General features: G+C 34.9%; 1 protein-coding gene across 1 annotated transcript in view; it reads right to left on the bottom strand.

Moving 5' to 3' along the window:
* The window catches only part of LRP1B (LDL receptor related protein 1B), a 1982574-nt gene that overhangs the window by 1676704 nt on the left and 285520 nt on the right, over positions 1–20350 (bottom strand).

Below are 20350 nucleotides of genomic sequence, written 5' to 3'. Positions count from 1 at the left end.
TACATAAAGTTTTTCTTCCTTTAAAATTTTGGGATATGGTTTCTTCTAACATATCAAAATATACCCTAAATCTCGTGTATGGCTTTGTTCTTGTCTCCTGCCTGATTATATTCTCTCTCTCATTTTTAAATTTGTTTCTTTCCTTTTTTCCAACCAACTTCTATCAATTCCTTTTTAAAAATCTTTTTCAATATTCATCTTTACAGTCATATTCCATCCCTTCATCATGCTTACAGTTTCTTTTGTGTGTATATGTAAGTTTTTCTTTCCTTAAAATTTTGGGAGTCAGTTTCTTCTAAAAAACCACAACACACCCAAATCAAGTATGTGGATCTGTTCTATTCACCAGCCTAATCATATATATATATATATGGTATGTATATATGTATGGTATGTATACGTGTGTGTGTATATATACACACACACATATATACACACTCATACACACATATGTATATATATACACACATGTGTGTATATATACATATATGCATATATATGTATATATGTATATGTATTTTTCCCCCTTTCTCTTCCCTCTGGATTTGGATCTCTTCTGATCTGGTTAGTGTATATTTTCCTGGGGCCTATATTACTCTTTTATCAATTTGTTCTCTCATTCCTCTTCATTCATCTGGATAAAATGACAAGGTGGGAAAAAAAAATCACATCAAAAAAAAAAAAAGAACAAGAGGCAGTAACAATGCCTAAGGACCTAATCAGTATGAACATTAGTAAGATGTCAGAACTAGAGTTCTGAATGATGATTCTCAAGGTGTTAGCTGGGCTTGGAAAAAGCATGGAAGATACTAAAGAATCCCTTTCTGGAGAAATAATATCCTTCTCTGGAGAAATAAAAGAACTAAAATCTAACAAAGTTGAAATAAAAATAAGCTATTAATGAGGTACAATAAAAAGGGAGGCTCTTACTGCTAGGATAAATGAGGCAGAAGAGAGAATTAGTGATATAGAAGACCAAATGATGAAGAATAAGGAAGCAGAGAAAAAGAAAGACGAACAACTACTGGAACACTAGGGGAGAATTTGAGAGAAAGGATACCATCAGATGAAACAGTATTAGAATAATTGGGATTGCAGAATAAGAAGAAAGAGAAAGAGGGGCAGAAGGTATATTGGAGTGAATTATAGCAAAGAATTTCCCTAATATGGCAAAGGGAACAGACACCAAAACCCAGGAGGCAGAGAGAACCCCCCTCAAAATCAATAAAAATAGGTCCACACCTGTCCTCTAATAGTAAAACTTACAAGTCTCGGGGACAAATAGAAAACCCGAAAAGCAGCTTGGGACAAGAGGTCTATAATGCACAATGGTAGAAATATTAGACTGGCAGTATACCTATCCACAGAGACCTGGCAGGCCAGAAAGGACTGGCATGATATATTCAGAGCACTAAAGGAGAAAAATATGCAGCCAAGAATACTATATCCAGCTAGGCTATCATTGAAAATAGAAAGAGAGATAAAAAGCTTCCAGGACAAACAAAAACTAAAGAAATTTGCAAACACCACACCAACCCTAGGGGAAATATTGAATGGGATCCTCTAAGCAGAGAGAGCTTAAAAGTAACAGACCAGAAAGGAACAGAGACAATATACAGTAACAGTCACCTTACAGGCAATACAATGGCACTAAAGTCATATATTTCAATAGTTACCCTGAATGTAAATAGGCTAAATGTCTCAATCAAAAGACACAGGGTATCAGAATGGATAAACAAAAGAAGACCCATTGATATGCTGTCTGCAAGAAATTCATTTCAGACCTGAAGACACCTCCAGATTTAAAGTGAGGCGGTGGAAAACAATTTACCATGCTAATGGACATCAAAAGAAAGCTGGGGTGGCAATCCTTATAACAGAAAAATTAGATTTTAACCCAAAGATTATAATAAGAGATGAGGAAGGACACTACATCATACTTAAAGAATCTAACAAGAAGATCTAACAATTTTAAGATTTTTTTTTTTTTGACAGAGAGAGAATGCTCACAAGTAGGCAGAGAGGCAGGCAGAGAGAGACAGGGGGAAGCAGGGTCTCCACTGAGCAGAGAGCCAAATGTGGGGCTCGATCACAGGACCCTGAGACCATGACCTGAGCCGAAGACAGAGGCTTAACCCACTGAGCCACCCAGGCACTCCATGAAGATCTATCAATTTTAAATATGTATGCCCCTAACATGGGAGCAGCCATTTATATAAACCAATTAATAACAAAATCAAAGAAACACATCGACAACAATACAATAATAGTAGGGGACTTTATATCCGCCTCACTGAAATAGATCATCCAAGCAAAAGATCAACAAGGAAATAAATGTCTTAAATGACACACTGGACCAAATGGACATCACAGATATATCCAGACCATTCCATCCCCAAACAACAGAAGACAAATTCTTCTCTAGTGCACATGGAATATTCTCCAGAATAGATCACTGCTGGGTCACAAATCAGATCTCAACTGGTACCAAAAGACTGGGATCATTCCAGGCATATTTTCAGACCACAATGCTCTGAAGCTAGAACTCAATCGGAAGAGAAAAGTTGGAAAGAACTCAAATACATGGAGGCTAAAGAGCATCATACTAAAGAGTGAATGGGTCAACCAGGAAATTAAAGAAGAATTGAAAAGATTCATGGAAACAAATGAAAATGAAAACACAACTCTTCAAAATCTTGGGACAAAGAAAAGGCAGTCCTGAAAGGAAAGTATATAGGGATACAAGGCTTTCTCAAGAAACAAGAAAGGTCTCAAGTACACAACCTAATCCTACACCTAAAGGAGCTGAAGAAAGAAAAGGAAAGAAAGCCTAAACCCAGCAGGAGAAGAGAAATAATAAAGATCAGAGCAGAGATCAATGAAATAGAAACCAAACCAAACCAAAACAAAACAAAACAAATAGAACAAATCAATGAAAGTAGGAGCTGGTTCTTTGAAAGAATTAATAAGATTGATAAACCCCTGGCCAGGCTTATCAAAAAGAGAAGAGATTGAACCCCCCCCCCAAATAAAATCATGAATGAAAGAGGAGAGATCACAATCAACACCAAAGACATGTAAACAATTATAAGAACATTATGAGCAACTATATGCCAGCAAATTTGACAATCTGGAAGAAATTGGATACACTCCTAGAGACATAAAACTACCAAAACTGAACCAGGAAGAAATAGTAAACCTCAACACACCCATAACCAGTAAGGGAATTGAAGCAGTCATCAAAATGTCCCAACAAGCAAGAGCCCAGGGCCAGATGGCTTCCCAGGGGAATTCTACAAATATTTAAAGAAGAATTAATACCTATTTTCCTGAAACTGTTCCAAAAACTAGAAATGGAAAAAAAAACTTCCAAACTCATTTTATAAGGCCAACATTACCTCTATCCCAAAACCAGACAAAGACACCATCAAAAAGGAGTATTACACACCACCATCCCTGATGAACATGGATGTAAAATTCTCACCAAAATACTAGCCAATAGGATCCAACAGTACATTAAAAGGATAATCACCATGACGAAATGGGATTTATTCCTGGGCTGCAGGATTGGTTCAACATCTGCAAATCAATCAATGTGGTACAATACATTGATAAGAAAGAACAAGAACCAGAGGATACTCTCAGTAGATGCTGAAAAAGCATTTGACAAACTATAGCATCCTTTCTTGATCTTTGAAAGTGTAGGGATAGAAGGTCCATACCTCAATATCATCAAAGTCATCTATGAAAAACCCAAAGTGAATATCATTCTCAATGCAGAAAAACTGAGAGCTTTTTCCCTAAGTCAGGAACACTGCATGGATGTCCATTATCACCACTGCTATTCAACATAGTACTAGAAGTCCAAACCTCAGCAATCAGACAACAAAAAGAAATAAAAGGCATCTGAATCAGCAAAGAAGAAGTCAAGCCCTCACTCTCTGCAGATGATATGATATTTTATGTAGAAACCCCAAAAGACTCCACTCCAAAATTGCTAGAACTCACACAGGAATTCCATAAACTGTCAGGGTATAAAATCAATGTCCAGAAATCAGTTGCATTTCTATACACCAACAGCAAGAAAGAAGAAAGAGAAATTGAGTCGAGCCCATTTACAACTGCACCCAAAACCATAAGACAACTAGGAGTACATCTTCCAAAGAGGCAAAGAATCTGCACTCAGAAAACTATAGAATACTCATGAAAGAAATTGAGGAAGACACAAAGAAATCGAAAATCCTTTCCATGCTCATGGATTGGAAGAAAAAATGTTGTGAAAATATCTATGCTCTCTAGAGCAATCTACACATTTAATGCAATCCCTATCAAAATACCATCAATTTTTTTCAAATAAATGGGACAAACCATCCCAAAATTTGTATGGAACCAGAAAAGACCCCAAATAGCGAGAGGAATGTTGAAAAAGAAAAGCAGAGCTGGTGGCATCACAATTCCAGACTTCAAGCTCTATTACAAAGCTGTCATCACCAAGACAGTATGGTACAGGCACAAAAACAGAGCCACAGATCAATGGAACAGAATGGAGAGCACGGGAATGGACCCTCAACTCTATGGTCAGCTAATCTTCGACAAAGCAGGAAAGAATGTCCAGTGGAAAAAAGACAGTCTCTTCAACAAACGGTGTTGGGAAAATCGGACAGCCACATGCAGGAGAATGAAGCTGGACCATTTCCTTACACCACACACAAAGATAGACTCAAAATGGATGAAAGACAAAATGGATGTGAGACAGGAGTCCATCCAAATCCTCTAGGAGAACACAGGCAGCAACCTCTTCGACCTCAGCTGCAGCAACGGCTTCCTAGAAACATCACCAAAGGCAAGAGAAGCAAGGGCAAAAATGAACTACTGGGACTTCATCAAGTTCAAAAGCTTTTGCACAGCAAAGGAAACAGTCAACAAAACCAAAAGACAGTCGACAGAATGGGAGAAGATATTTGCAAATGACATATCAGATAGAGGGCTTGTATCCAAAATCTGCAAAAAACTTATCAAACTCAACACCTAAAGAACAAATAATCCAGTCAAATAATGGGCAGAAGACGTGAAGAGACATTTCTGCAAAGAAGACACCCAAATGGCCACCAGAGACATGAAAAAGCACTCAACATCACTTGGCATCAGGGAAATACAAATCAAAACTGGTGTGAGGTACCACGGCACACCAGTCAGAATGGCTAAAATTAACAAGTCAGGGAACAGCAGGTGTTGGTGAGGATGCGGAGAAAGGGGAACCCTCCTACATAGCCGGTGGGGATGCAGGCTGGTGTAACCACTCTGGAAGACAGCATGGAGGTTCCTCAAAAAGTTGAAATTAGAGCTATCCTACAACCTAGCAATTTCACTACTGGGTATTTATCCTAAAGATTCAAATGTAGTGATCCAAAGGAGCATGTGCACCCGAATGTTTATAGCAGCAATGTCCACAATAGCCAAACTATGGAAAGAGCCTAAATGTCCATCAACAGATGAATGGATAAAGAAGATGTGAGATATATATATATATATATATATCTCCACCAAAAAAATGAAATCTTGCCATTTGCAACAATATGGATAGACCTAGATGGTATTATGCTATGTGAAATAAGTCATCAGAGAAAGACAATTATCATATGATCTCACTGATACGTGGAATTTGAGAAACAAGGCATAGGGGAAGAGAGTTTAGTTGATAACTAAAGAAAATACGGAAAGAATTTTCACTCATGACAACTGGCCAGATAAAGGATCTTCCTGCGTTAATTGATCTTGGAAGCAAAAACTACTACTAATAATTGTATTTTATAACACAAATTAAAATCAGTTTAAACAAAATAAGACACCAGCAGCAATAGCATGAAATACCTAGGTGTCTGAAGTAAGGTGCTATATGGATGCATTAACAATTACCTTAAGTGCTTTCCTTTCTCGTCCAAAAGTGATTTTGCTTAAAGTTTGTAGAAGCAAATGCCATATATAAAAATGTCTTGTAGTGAAAAATGTTTTTCATTTTATGCAACCCTCTCGAATTACATTTGGTGTGTTTACAAATATAAACCAAAGCTTCTTAGATATTGGCACAAGAAAAGTATAGCCTATCCAAAATTCTTCCATTTATATAAAGTGCAGAGTTTCAAACTATTGCTGGAAGGAATCTCAAAGGTATTGTCTGATCCAGCCATAAGGCTAGAGTTTGTTAAACTATTCTAGACAGTAGGAAGCCCATTTATTCTTTTGTATTTGTGCTTCCTCAGACATGGAGAACCACCATTAAACATATTTCATCTAGTAACCATCAAAGTGTTTGAAATCAATAAATAGATCATTCTTCAGCTGCTACTTCTCAAAGCCAAACACAAATTCCTTAGACCCTTCCTCACTGAACAAAGGTATTCAATGTTTATTTTTGTCACTATTCTCTAGAGAGTTTAAGTTTCTTTTCTAACAATTTTTAAATGTGAAAACTCAGAGTGTACAAAACATTGCAAAAAGGGACAAGATGATGCAAATTAGAATAATCCTTACTAAATAATTTTATTAAATGGATTTGACTTCTTTCACAGTAACACCCATAATGCAGAGTTGGGTATACCTTGAGTCCATGCTGAATATCTGATCTCACTCCCCATTTCAATGATCTCCAGTTAGTTTCTGCAAATCCTGCCATACTTTGTTGTTGTTCTGTTTGTTTGTTTGTTTGTTTGTTTGTTTGTTTTTTAATCAATGCTGTTTAAATTTGCTGAGTGGCTTGGGTATGGAACCCAACTACTTGTATGTAAATCACCTACCACAGTGTCATAGTCATTCAACTACAGCAATTTGTCTGCTGTAAATTGCTGCTTCTTGTAATAGTCCCTGCCTGATCATGTATTAGAAATACGAAAGCCAACATTCATTGTTTCTTCTTTGTCAAGATTCCATATCTAGTTATTTTTTTAATCTCAAGCCTTCATTATTATTCAACTGAAAAACTGCAGTGGATTTCTAACTAGTTTTCTTTTCTCCATGGTCTTCTCTCCCCATTTAAGAAAATGCAAATCAATACCAGACTTTAAAAACAAAATACAACAGGGGCGCCTGGGTGGCTCAGTGGGTTAAGCCGCTGCCTTCGGCTCAGGTCATGATCCCAGGTCCTGGGTTCGAGCCCCACATCGGGCTTTCTGCTCAGCAGGGAGCCTGCTTCCTTCTCTCTCTGCCTGCCTCTCTGCTTACTTGTGATTTCTCTGTCAAATAAATAAATAAAATCTTTAAAAAAAAATACAACAAAACAATCTTGCAATTAAGCCTCCTTTCCTACTAAGTGAATCCAGTTACTTGACATTTTGCAAGGCCTTCACACACTAACAAACCTCTCTGCCTACACATCTTCTTTCTTATATGGCACTGGTCTTCTCTACATCCTTTCCTAGCCTGCGTATTTCCCCTCCTCCTGTATACATGTAGTGCTCGCTTTGGCAGTACATATACTGTATACATGTAAAGCCTACCTTAAGTGTTACTTTAACCTTTTCCCTGCCCCAGAGGGAAATAGAACACTTCCCATTTTGTACCATCTGTATTATTAAATATAAAAGTAAATTATTGTACATAGATGTTCCATATTATACTTGAGACCCTGGAATAAAAATCCAGACGACTTTTCTGTATTTGTATTCCCACAATATCTAGCCAAAATGAAATGAAATGAAATAAAGTAAAATAAAAATAAAATAAAATAAGATAAAATAAATATTGGTTGAATTTTGGGGCTGAGGCTTCATTTTGACATCTAATTATAAAATTTAGTTAGATTCATGATTCAAAGAACTTAAGTCAAACCTTTCCTTTAATTTTGGCCATACTTTTATCATTTCATATTATCTTGTATTTAGGATAATCAGGAAAAAATATGCATCATATTTTGATTGCCCAAGTTTTAGTTACATAGATGCTCTGGGGTAGCTTTTCCTAATTGCCATTTATTTTTACTCTCATGTAAAATAGGTAATTATTTGTTGTTTTTGTCCACACTGTAATTTCTGCAGATTTTCATTTTACAAACTTTCATAATTTATAGTATCAACTTATTTATAGATCTATTTCTTCTTTCTAAATTGTAAATACCTTAAGGTTACAAACGGCTTCTCATTCGCATCTTCAATGATTAAAAAACTATATCTGACAAAGTAACTTAATAAATGCTAGCTGAATGAGTGAATTCATGCTGACACCAATTCATTTACATAAAGATCAACAGAAATAGAGATAATAGTCAAATACAAAGAGTGAAGCAGATACAGCCAAAGATAGAAACTTAAGGATAAATTATATATCTCCTTTTCTTCCTCAGAGAACTTACTGGTAAGGAATATTGCTATTAAAGTTAATTTGGATGTTGGCTTGGTGCACTCTCCAATAATAATACCAATGTTAATAATAATAGTAAATACACAACCAATTTCCCAACACATAATAAAATATGTACCTTAATATGTACCTGATACCATTTCAGGCACTGTCCTGTGTGTTTTGCATGCTGATACCAACAAATCCATGTTATAGTTTATGATCTAAATGTATGTATGAGAAATCTGATGCTATAAAAGATTGAGAAATTTTCTCAGGATGACAAAATTGTAAGAAATGAAGACAATTATTACTATCAAAACAATAAGCAGGAGGGTGATAAAAAACAACCAAAGAGTAGTGGTCAGAGGCAGAAAAGAAGGTAGACCGATTAAGGGAGGACAGAGGAAGACAGAACATCGGAAAAAGCCCTTGGAATGATTTCTAACAGAGCAATCAGTTACTCAAGATTACCCTCTCTTTTCCCCTTTCTAGGGTTAATTTCATTCATTTGTTGCATTTAAGTTTTTCTTTTTTGTTTTACAAACCCTTCTATATTCTTGAGCTTACTATAAAAGTTAAAAAAAAAAAACACTAAAGAAATTTTCCTGATATGTCTTTTTTCTCCTCAGATATTTGTTTTCTTTTTAAATATTCTTAATATCTACAGTGTTGTGTTGATTTTACTTTGTCGTTGTTGTTCACCATAATTCTTTGGAATATGTTCACTACTTCCTGGAGTCAGATAAGAACTAATGACCTCAGCATCACTTTCTTCCTCCTCACATCTCAGCCTCTTGAAAATATTGTGGGAGGTGACTGAAGACATTGTGCCATAGCCTTAGCATTCCAGGGCCACAAATAAGTCAATATATTCATGTTTAATATAAAGATCACAGGACACAGAATTAGCTTTTGGTTTTCTCTTGAGCATGAAAAAATATAACAGAAATGGAATTGCAAAATTTTGTCCTGAAATAATTGCCAAGTTAGTTTATAAGTTGTGTAGAGGGTTGGAGAGGTGGAACTCCTAGTGGAGGACTTAAAGGATGTATTTTCAGTTCAAATATTACTTCTAAAACATGATGTGGAAAAGGAAGTTGGCAGGTGTTTGTGTGAGATTTTTTTTGTACATTTCTCTCACTTGCAATGTGCAGTACTTAAGCATCCTTTTCATTTTAGCATAAGAACATAATGCTTTACAATGTTAGAATTTATAGCTAAATGCCAAATAGACTTGTGTTTCTTATTTATATGTTTGTTTTCTAAAAAACAAACAGTTTTACTCATATATCACACATCTTGAAAACAGTACTCTGAGTCTACAATAATGCTGTGAATTAAATTCCTGTATTTTAGTTCATTAATCAATTTATCTTCTATACGGATGCTTGCTGAGAATTTTAGTGACAAATCTACATGTGACTTTTGGGGTGGGAGTAGAAACCTGTAAAACTTAAAAAGAAATTTAGATGATCTTCTAAAAATAAGATACATGTTCTTATACTTGTGCACCAATTTTTACCACTGCCCCAAAAGTTAGCTATTTTTCCAATAAGGCTATATTCACTGTACTTTTATACACTAATATTCAGTACATGTCAAATTCTTACATAATCTTACCATATTGATGGAATTATTCATCTTGGCTATAAAAATTCAAACTAATTAAATTATTTAGTTCTTTAAGCTTCCTAGAAAGTCTGAGATCTTTAAAGATGGCAAGAAGCCTTTACTGTTCTTCCTCCTACCACTTGCAAATCATCTATATTTCAAACCTGAGCCATTTTCTAGTTAATGAAGTTAATGCCTTCATCATGCTGTGTAGTCACATTGTGCAATCTATATAATAAAAAGCTGATGATATAGAATATTCCTAACATTCATGAATATTAAATGTTAAAAAATAATTAGATGGTAAAAATACAAATATAAATAAAAATAATGAAATCCTAAAAAAATGTATGACAATATATCACTTTTAAAAAACTTACCTAGAGAAAATTTTAACAAACATTTCTATAGTAATCATGGTTCTCCAAACATTTTGATATGGATCATCACATTTAATCTTCATAGCAACCTAATAAGATAAATATTTTTTACACTCTACCAAAAAAAAAAAAAATCTCCAAGGAAAGTAAAGGCTGACATAGGAAGAGTCTATATGATAAATGTGTCCTATGTATGTTCTGTTTCTTTTTCTTTTACTACATTATTTTACCATTTCAAATGCCATTTCTCATACAATACAATTCTTCTCCCTGCTTCCTATAGATAAACAGGTTTGATTTTGTTCTTCAAAAAAAGTAAAATTGTGTATAGTAAATTTTAAAAATTTACTATTTTAATTTTAATAATTTACTATATAATTTAATAATATACTATTAAAAATTTACTATTTTAAATTTACATTTAAAAAGTTCTTATAATGGATAAAAATCCTGAAGAAGACATGTCTGGTAATCTGATTTCTTTTTTTCTCATTCATACCCCTAAATGCAATTTTCATCAAAGCTTTGCCACTGGCCTTCTTTGACAAGTTTATCTATTGTCATGACCTCAACCGCCTTCTCTCACAAATGTCCCCTAAACCCTTTCTTCTTAAATCCTAATTCCTGTTTTTTGAGTCCTAGACCTATAAAATTCCATCTTGAAATCTATTACTACTTCACACTTAGCGTGTACCAAGCAGAACTAGTTAGTGTAATTCCTCCAATATGCCATTTCTATATTTTGGCAGATGGCCTGATTATCCTACAGTTCTAGAACTGGAAACCACTTCAGGCCAAGCAGCCAAGACCTCCCCAATGTCTGACTAACTCTTTTCACCATCCCTTTTCTACTGCCACTAACAAGAGTTTTCACCATCAACATGAAGATACTCAAAAATTATTGTAGAAGAAAGCAAGGAAGGACAAAACTAGAGTTGCCTACAATTATTTCTCATATGTTGCCACTGTATACAACTTTTTTTTTTTTTAAGATTTTATTTATTTGACAGAGTGAGAGAGGGAACACAAGTTGGGGGAGAGGGAGAAGCAGGCTTCTGGCTGAGCAGGTAGCCCAATGCAGGGCTTGGTCCCAGGACCCTGGGATCATGACCTGAGCCGAAGGCAGATGCTTAACGACTGAGCCACCCAGGTGCTCCTGTACACAACTTTTTAATATAAAAACAAAATTATAGATACCTAGTGTTGACCTAAATTATGTTTTCATATTGTAGCTTAATCATAATTTAAATATATCAACATCTAGATATAAAATATCTCTGTGGAGAGCTATATAATACACAAATACCTATACATATGGTACACAAAAGGATAATAAACTGTTAAAAACACAGTCTCATCTAGAAATGAAAATATTAATTAGCTGCCATATTATAAATTCTGCTGAATTTGTAAGCTACCCCACCTTCTATTTCCCTTATTTCTCTATAGAAACTCATCAGAAATTTCATTTGGTTAATATGCATTATTTATTCATTAGCACCACTGTTGTAGTTTTCTCATTCAGCTACAACATTAAGTTATTAGAGTTGGATGCCTATGTTACCATAAATGTGAATAAAATTTCAGACACTGAAATCATGTAAAAATACATGGGTTATAACATAGCCCAACTAACAGCTTGGAATAGACATGTTAATTGTGAGATTACAATAGAAATGAAAACACACTTTTTTTTTTTTTTTTTACCACAGCAACAGTGTTTATTTTTGTAAAGCAATTATCAACTTATGTATAAATGATTACAGTATGTGAAAACACACTTTGAAGCATGCTCTTGGAAACTATATCCACTACCCCCTTGATAGTCTGCAGAGTGATGTTGGAGAAACACAAGCTTACACTCCTGCAATACTACCCTGATATCTCTCACTCTCACCAAAATAAATTCTAGTAGATGTTTCTGTGATGACTGAATACACCTTATCCCTGCGTTCTCTCCTGTGTCTTAAGCTTTGTCTATCTTTGAGCCTTAAGTATAGTGGTGAGTTATACATACATTATTTTTTTTCTTTATATTTTATTTGTTTCACTTATCCTATCCTGGCAACTGGATTAGAAGCTACTTTTAACTATAGTTTAAATATTTACATATTTAGTTAAAATATTCATATTTAAACTCCTGTAACACCAAACATAGTGCTTTGTATCAGTTAGATATTTAGCTATGATTTCATTCATTCCACAAACATTTATTGAGCTCCTACAATAGACCCAGTAGCACTGAGAAGGCACTAAGCACAGTGGTGGACAAATTATATACTCTTTGCCCTCAAGGAGTTTGTATTCTTTCTTTTTTAAAGATTTATTTATTTATTTGAGAAAGAAAGAGAGAGAGAGGAGGAGAGCATGAGCTGGGGCAGGGGCAGAGGGAGAGGGAGAGAATCCCCAAGCATTCCCCCGGCTGAGCGCAGAGCCCTACAGGAGGCTGGATCCCAGGACCCTGAGATCATGACCTGAGTGAAAACCAAGAGTGGGACACTCAACCAACTGAGCCACCGAGGTACCCCAATGAGATTATATCCTGGTTAGAAACAATTATAATAATTGTGACATATATGACATAATTCCTGATGGTTATAAGTGATAACACAAAAATGAAGACTGGTAAAGAGAATGTCTAAGGGGCTACTGTAGTTGGGGAGCTCAGGGAAGGTCTAGCTGAGAAGCAGGCACATGAGCTAAGAACAGCTGAATCTCGTTTCAGCTTCAACATTCATTTGTCAATTATATCTTCCAATAGCCTAGTGCCTCTTATAGTGCAGATAAACTGTACTGCTTATTTTTGTAATAGGAGCTCAAATAATTTTTATTATGGAGTCTATTATACCACCAAATCATCATATAAACAGTGTGACTAGGCACCACTTTCCCCCATTTAATGGATGATGAAACTGAGTCTTAGAGAAGTATCTAAAGTAGCCTCCAGAAGTATCAACACGTGGCATTCCTTGTTGAGCTATCAATTAAACATAAACCTATCTGACTTAAGATTTCGTTTTCTTCCCCTCACACTACACTGTACAAGTGCTAGTGTGATGGTACTTCAGAACAACTAAGTAACTACAATAGAGGAAAACCATGGCTATCAGAAGAGTCCGAAACAATATACTGTCTTAATCTAAAGTGCCAAGGTGGGCGCCTGGGTGGCTCAGTGGTTGGGCCTCTGCCTTCGGCTCAGGTCATGATCTCAGGGTCCTGGGATCGAGTCCCGCATCGGGCTCTCTGCTCAGCAGGGAGCCTGCCTCCTCCTCCTGTCTCTCTCTGCCTGCCTCTCTGCCTACTTGTGATCTGTCTGTCAAATTAAAAAAATAAAATAAAATAAAATAAAAAATAATAAAGTGCCAAGGTAGTTGATCTATTTGAATATAAACATATACTCATAGCCTAGGAAACTTTCAGCATTTCCACATGAAAACAGTTGCCAACAGGAGAGAAAAGAACTTCAGTGCCAGGAATAAGCAAGAAACTTTAAGTTATGGAATTCGGATGCTCTGGATAAGCAGTAACTATAACAACAACAAAACTAAGTTTGGGGTAAACAATCAAGTGTAAGAAAAATTTGACCAGTCCCAAGTATGAATGATGAGTCATGTAATTATTAAATTAAAGAGGTTAGCAAGACTGTTTGTGCTAAAGAATCAAATTGCATTTTAATTCATTTAAAGCAGGCTTTTGAGATTAAAACTAATAATTAAACCCTCAAGTTCATGGAACAATAGAAACTACTTTTAATTTCCTAGGATTAGAAACATGTACCTAGTTTATTATAAATTTCTGCTTTTATTTTTTATTTTTTATTATTATATTATAAATTTTATTTATTTATTTATTATTTTTTTATTATTTATTTTCTTATAAATTTCTGCTATTATATATTTCTGTTTTGAGAAAACATATTCATAATTATCACAACACCAAATTTACGCTGCTGTCTCAGTTAATTCCTTGGAGATTTGAGACAAGGCCTTGAACGAGCAAGAAAGGAGTCTGCAATATGCACTGGACAACAACATTCAAACATTATTACAATAAGGATACAGTCTTCCTTCTACCCAACCTCATTTGTTTTGTGTTAAAATCATGAGGGCATAAGTATATATATATATACATAGAGGGAGGAATGTGGTGGTGTACCATTAATACAGCACATGACAAAACAATTTATTTCTCTATGTTGACAGTGAGTTTATTTATAGGACATCTTTGTTTTGCTAATGAAAATATGGACCATTAAAATAATGCAGACATCTCCATTTTACATATGAAGCACTACTTTCCCATCAGAATGACAAAGCACCATGAAAAGAGGTACTATTTTTCCTGTGCCAGAGATCTTCTTGACTCCTTTTTGTCTGATTGTGTATTTGTTTCCTTTGGCATTATGATTATATTTCTTCTCCTTGGCCACTCTATTTTGTGATTAATTACAACCAGAACTATGCTTTTCCAAGGGATTTATGAAAGGACTCATTAGGCCTTATCAAAGTTGTATCATCAAGGTAGAAGTTTATTCCAAAAAGGAGAGGGAAAGAGAGTGATAAGGGAACTACCTTGTCATGCTAGTTACTTACCTAGTAAGTGCTACGTTAAGAATTTTACATGAACTCTTCCTTTTAATCCCAAACTTATCCTGGAGTGCCTGTGTGGCTCAGATGGTTAAGCATCCACCTTCAGCACAGGGCATAATCTCAGGGTCCTGGGATGGAGCCCCATATCGGGCTCCCTGCTCAGTGGGGAGTCTCCTCTCTCTCTTCACCTCTCCCCAACTCGTGCGTGCTCTCTCTCTCAAATAAATAAATCTTTAATAAAAAATCCCAAACTTACCTTGTGAGAAAGACTCGATTTCCATTTCTCAGATGATGACCTGACACTCAGAGAGGTTAAATGAATTTATCCAAGGTCATAGTGAGAGGAAATGATAGAGCCAGGTTGTGAAGTCAGATCTCAGAATCCAGTTTTTCCTCTAAACTAAGTTGTCTTCCAATAAAATGTGTTGTGTTCTTCTGAACTTGACTGAGTTCAAGTCTTCTGGCACAGTGGATGTAAATTTAAAATTTTCCCATTTTGGCTCCAGCATTTATAAGAATGAAGAATGATTCCTTATTCCATTCCACTGAGCAGGGTTGGAGAAGAGAGATAGGTGCACAAGTGTGTTGCTACGGATTGTACTGAAAACCTGGGAAGTGGGCCACTGGCCATGTTTTTATCCACAGACACAGCTCTGTCAAAAATTTCAAAATGTTTATTCGGATGTATGACTAAAAATTCCTTTCCTTAGCAATTATGTAGAATATTGTGCTTCCATTCCCTAAATCTCTGCAGAGTAAAATGCAAAAATAGAGAAAGAAGAAAAAAAAAATCTTTCTTCCCTGTTTCTGCATTCCTAACGGCTCCCTAGAGTCTATGACTTCTTGACTATTTTCTAATTAATAAGGTCAAATACACAAAAATGATATTTAAACTATTCATGGAGAACAACTAAATATAGAAGTAAAAACCAACAAATTTCATATGTTCTAAGATGTATCAATCAGTAACAATGGGAGTGAGTCACATTCTTCATATTCATTTACATGTAATAACACAGATATGGAGAAAAGAGATAGCACTTTTTCAAGAAAGTTAGAAAATAACGGGACAGCAATTTCAGTTCCTGAGCTTTAAAATGGAAATTACCTAAGTGGCCATCAGTGGATGAATGGGTAAAGAAGATTAAGAAGATGTAATATGTATACACAATGGAGTATTATTCAGCCACGAGAGAGGAGGAAATCCTGCCATTTGTGACAACATGGATGGAACTTCAGGGCATTCTGATAAGTAAAATAAGCTAGACAGGGGAAGACAAACATTGTCTGGTGTTCATAGAAACAAAAAGTAGAAAAGTAGTCATGACCAGGGCTGAGAGGGTGGTGGGTGGGAATAGGAAGAGGCTGGTAAAACACTGCAAAATTTCAGATAGAAGATGAATAAGATCTGAGGACATAATGTAAAGCATGGTAGCTATAGCTGATAACACTGTATTGTACACTTGAAATTTCTTTTTTTTTAAAGATTTATTCATTTATTTGATAATGACTAAGCTACCCAGGTGCCCCTCTATACTTGAAATTTCTTAAAAGAGCCAAACTTAAATGTTTTCACCAAAATAAATAAAAGTGATGATATGCTAATTAGAGGGGAAGATCTTCTCACAATGTATATTCATATCAAATTATCATGATGTATACTTCAAATATCTTATAATTTTATATGTCAGTTACACCTCAGAAAAGCTGAAACAAATATAATGAATAAAAATAATAAAATAATAAATAATAAAATAATAAATAAAAATAAAATAAAGATAAAAATAATAAAATAATAAATAAATACTACAATATTAGTACTACCTGATTCACAGTTATTTTGCCAGTAGAACTTCTAGAAGACTGCTAATTCTGTAGGAACAGAGAATATGTCTTGATTTCTTCATATTTTAGGACCTAACACAATGCTGGTTGATATTTAATAACTGGGAAAGAGGTAAGAGAGAGAAAAAGTAAAGAGAGGAAATTTTAAAAATATGAAAAGAGAGAGGGGAGGGGAGGGGAAGAAGAAAGGAAGGAGGGAGGTATGACCACTCAGTTTTTGCTATAGGGTATTTGTGGAGTGGAAGGGTGTGGCTGGAAATAGTTTTTTCATGGATACCAACTTCCATTCATTCCCTTAGATCAATAAAAGTAGTCCTCACATATCTATTAGTCAATGAAGAGAAATGTTACTTAAAACTTAAGGAAATGAAATGTTTTTATAAAAAATAATTTAGGAATATTTCAAAATAGAAGAAAGTAAGTCTAATGAAAAGCATCTGGCAACCACAAAATTTTAAGACCCAGTCCCAGAAATATTGTTTCCTATTTAATTAACATATTGTGTAATTTACTAAATTTCTTTGAATCCTGGTTATATGTTCCAAAATGATGCATACATATAGGATGCCCTCAAGAGTTATTTCCAGTTTTAAAAATCTACCTTTTACTACACTGGAACAAAATTAATTTTCCTAGTCATATTTTCTTTCATGGAAAAGAAGATTGTATCTAGAGAAATGACTATTTCCACTACATTGTATGTTTTCAAATAAATAAGCCACGAACTTATGTTTAAAGCTTAGGCTTCCTGAATCTGTCAGTATCACTCACTTTTGGAGAGCTTACAAAGCAGAGGAGACCAGAGGGAAATAAGATTATCCAGTCATTTACCATTCAGTTGTAAAGTGTCAGCATTTACATTTTTATCAGCAATATACTTCCAGTGAGATTTAGGACACATTCCCTCTAAGTCATCTTGTCATATGACTGATATAAAAATACCATGGTAGAAAACTGAGCCTTTTTCTAGATACAATATTCTTCTCACTTTCCAGAAAGATAGGAGCAGCAGTATGGTATATTCCATTTATGTCACTCCAGAACTTAACTCGGCTCCAATTATTAGATGACTTAAAGAGAAAATTAGAACAATCTCACAAATTGAGGTTTAATACTCTGGGTGGAGAGTAAGAAAGCAAGGCTTATTTGGGCACTGCAGCACTTGCCAGTGAAATAAATAGCAGCTGATTCTGGAAACAGTTAAAACATTAACCCACCGATGTCTTCTTACCATCATCTCCAAGTAGGCAGTCACTTAATATGGTCCTCCCCAGACCAGTGAATCACCTTCTGCCAACTTTATTCTGACGGCCAAACCCTTGAGGAGCCGTTTTAGAAATGTCTCCAACCAAATACTACAATTTAAATATCCCATTTCCTTCTTTATTTTATGGCCAGAGGAAGAAGTTTGGGTAACTGTGGTATGAGACTGGCTTGGGAAATCTCTGAACATTATTAAATGACTCAGTCTGTAGTGGTACTCACTGAGGAATGTGTGACAAAGAGCTGCCCAGGTGAGCAGCAGTCCAATGGCCAATCCATTTTTTTTTTTTCAATTTCAACCATCTGCACTTGTGACTTTTGATTTAAATTTCAAATTTGAATCTGTTATTTGTTTTCTCTTTTCAAAGCATCAAAATTCATATGACATGCTGCTCCAAAATTAGTATTCATGTGGGCCTCTTGTTGTACCTCAGTTCCAGCTGTTCCAAATTTGGTAAAATGTACCCTGTCATTTTGTACAATAAAATACCAGACAACAGAAACTTAATGATTTATTCACAATGTTAGGGGGTAAGGATGAGGCCGTTGGATATAGCTGATAAACAAACTAGTGGTGGGGAAAAAACTACTGACCTGATCTTTATCTGTTATTTAATGAAAGACTTAGGAAATATGATACTGCTAAATTAAAACTAGATTTGTCAAGTCAAGCAAACTAAGAATTTATACCATGTACTTTTTTCACCTTTCTTAAAGTAATTAGTAAGGATTATGGTAATGCTCAAATGAAAAACATCTGTAAGTTGATGAATTTAGTAGCTACCTTTAGAGGTATGTAAGGAGCAAAATGTCAACACAGATAACATCTTTTACTGACTGATAGCTCGAGGCCTATTGTTCAAAGTAATCACCAATGGACAGAAATATTTTACTAAGAGATACCTGAAACTTACTAAAAGCTTTGAATGAAAAGCCTAACTAATAAACATGCAACCTTAATTGATATGACAACATCCATCAATTGGATTTTGTTATACTCTTCTTGAAGGAGGCAAGAAATAAAAAATTAAGTTTGGTTGAAGAGTTAGTCAAATATAGATGAGACAAAAATTATTCAGTGTTTGGACCATACCTGGTTTTTATCCAATTATCTATACCAGCACTGCTCAATAAAACTTTCTGTGATTATGAAAATGATCTCTTTCTGTACTCTTATCTACAGTAGCCACTAGGCTTGTGCAGTATTGATCAGATGAAATTTGGCTAGCGCAACTGAGAAACTGAATTGTTTCTCAGCTTTATTGAAATTTAATTGACAAATAAAATTGCAATATATTTAATGGATACAATATTGGTATTTGATTTATGTATACAATGTAAAATGAATACCACAATCAAGTTAATTAACACATCCATCACCTCATCTAGTTACCTTTCCTGTGTGTGTGTCATGGAAATGCTTTAGATCTAATCACTTAGCAAATTTCAAGTATAAAATACAGTATTATTAACCAGAGTCACCATACTGTGCATTGACTCCAAAGAAAATATTCATCTTGTAACTGAAAGTCTGTACCATTTGGCCAATAAACTCTCCATTTCTACTGTGCCCCCCCTCTTAGCAACTACTTTTTTATTCCCTGTCCACAGGCTCAATTTGTGTGTGGGTGTGTGTGGTACTTTATTTTCTATTTCTTTACTTATGTATAGTTTATATACCCTGGTACATTAGTTTCAGGTGTACAATACAGTGATTTGACATCTTTATACATTATGCTATGCTCACCACAAGGGTAGTTGTCATCTCTCCCCATACAATGCTATTACAATATCATTAAATATTTTCCCTAAGCTGCAACTTTTATTACCATGACTTATTCATCCCATTACTGGAAGCTTGTATCTACCATTTCCCTTCAGCCATTTTTCCCATTGCCCTATCACTCTCTCTTTGGCAACCACCAGTTTGTTCTCATTTTTTATAGGTCTGATTCTGCTTCTTGTCTGTTTATTAATTTGTTTTGCTTTTCAGATTCTACATATGAGTGAAATCATACAGCATTTGTCTTTCTTAGTCTGACTTATTTCACTTAGCATAAAACCTTCTAGGTCCATCAGTGTTGTCATAAATGGAAAGATCTCATCCATTTTATGGCTGAGTAGTATTCCATTGTATATAAAGCACATCTTTATCCATTCATCTATCAATGGCTATTGTCAATAATGTGGCAATAAACACAGGGGTGCATATATCTTTTCAAATTAGTGTTTTTATTTTCTTTGAGTAAATAACCAGTAACAAAATCATTGGATCATATGGCATTTTTTAAAAATTTTTTGAGGAACCTCCATACTGTTTCATACTTT

The sequence above is a fragment of the Lutra lutra genome, chromosome 3, assembly GCF_902655055.1.
Source record: "Lutra lutra chromosome 3, mLutLut1.2, whole genome shotgun sequence".
In the NCBI taxonomy this organism is placed as follows: domain Eukaryota; kingdom Metazoa; phylum Chordata; class Mammalia; order Carnivora; family Mustelidae; genus Lutra; species Lutra lutra.
Note: the sequence above shows the minus strand (reverse complement) of the source record. Positions and strands in the feature narration are given on the sequence as shown.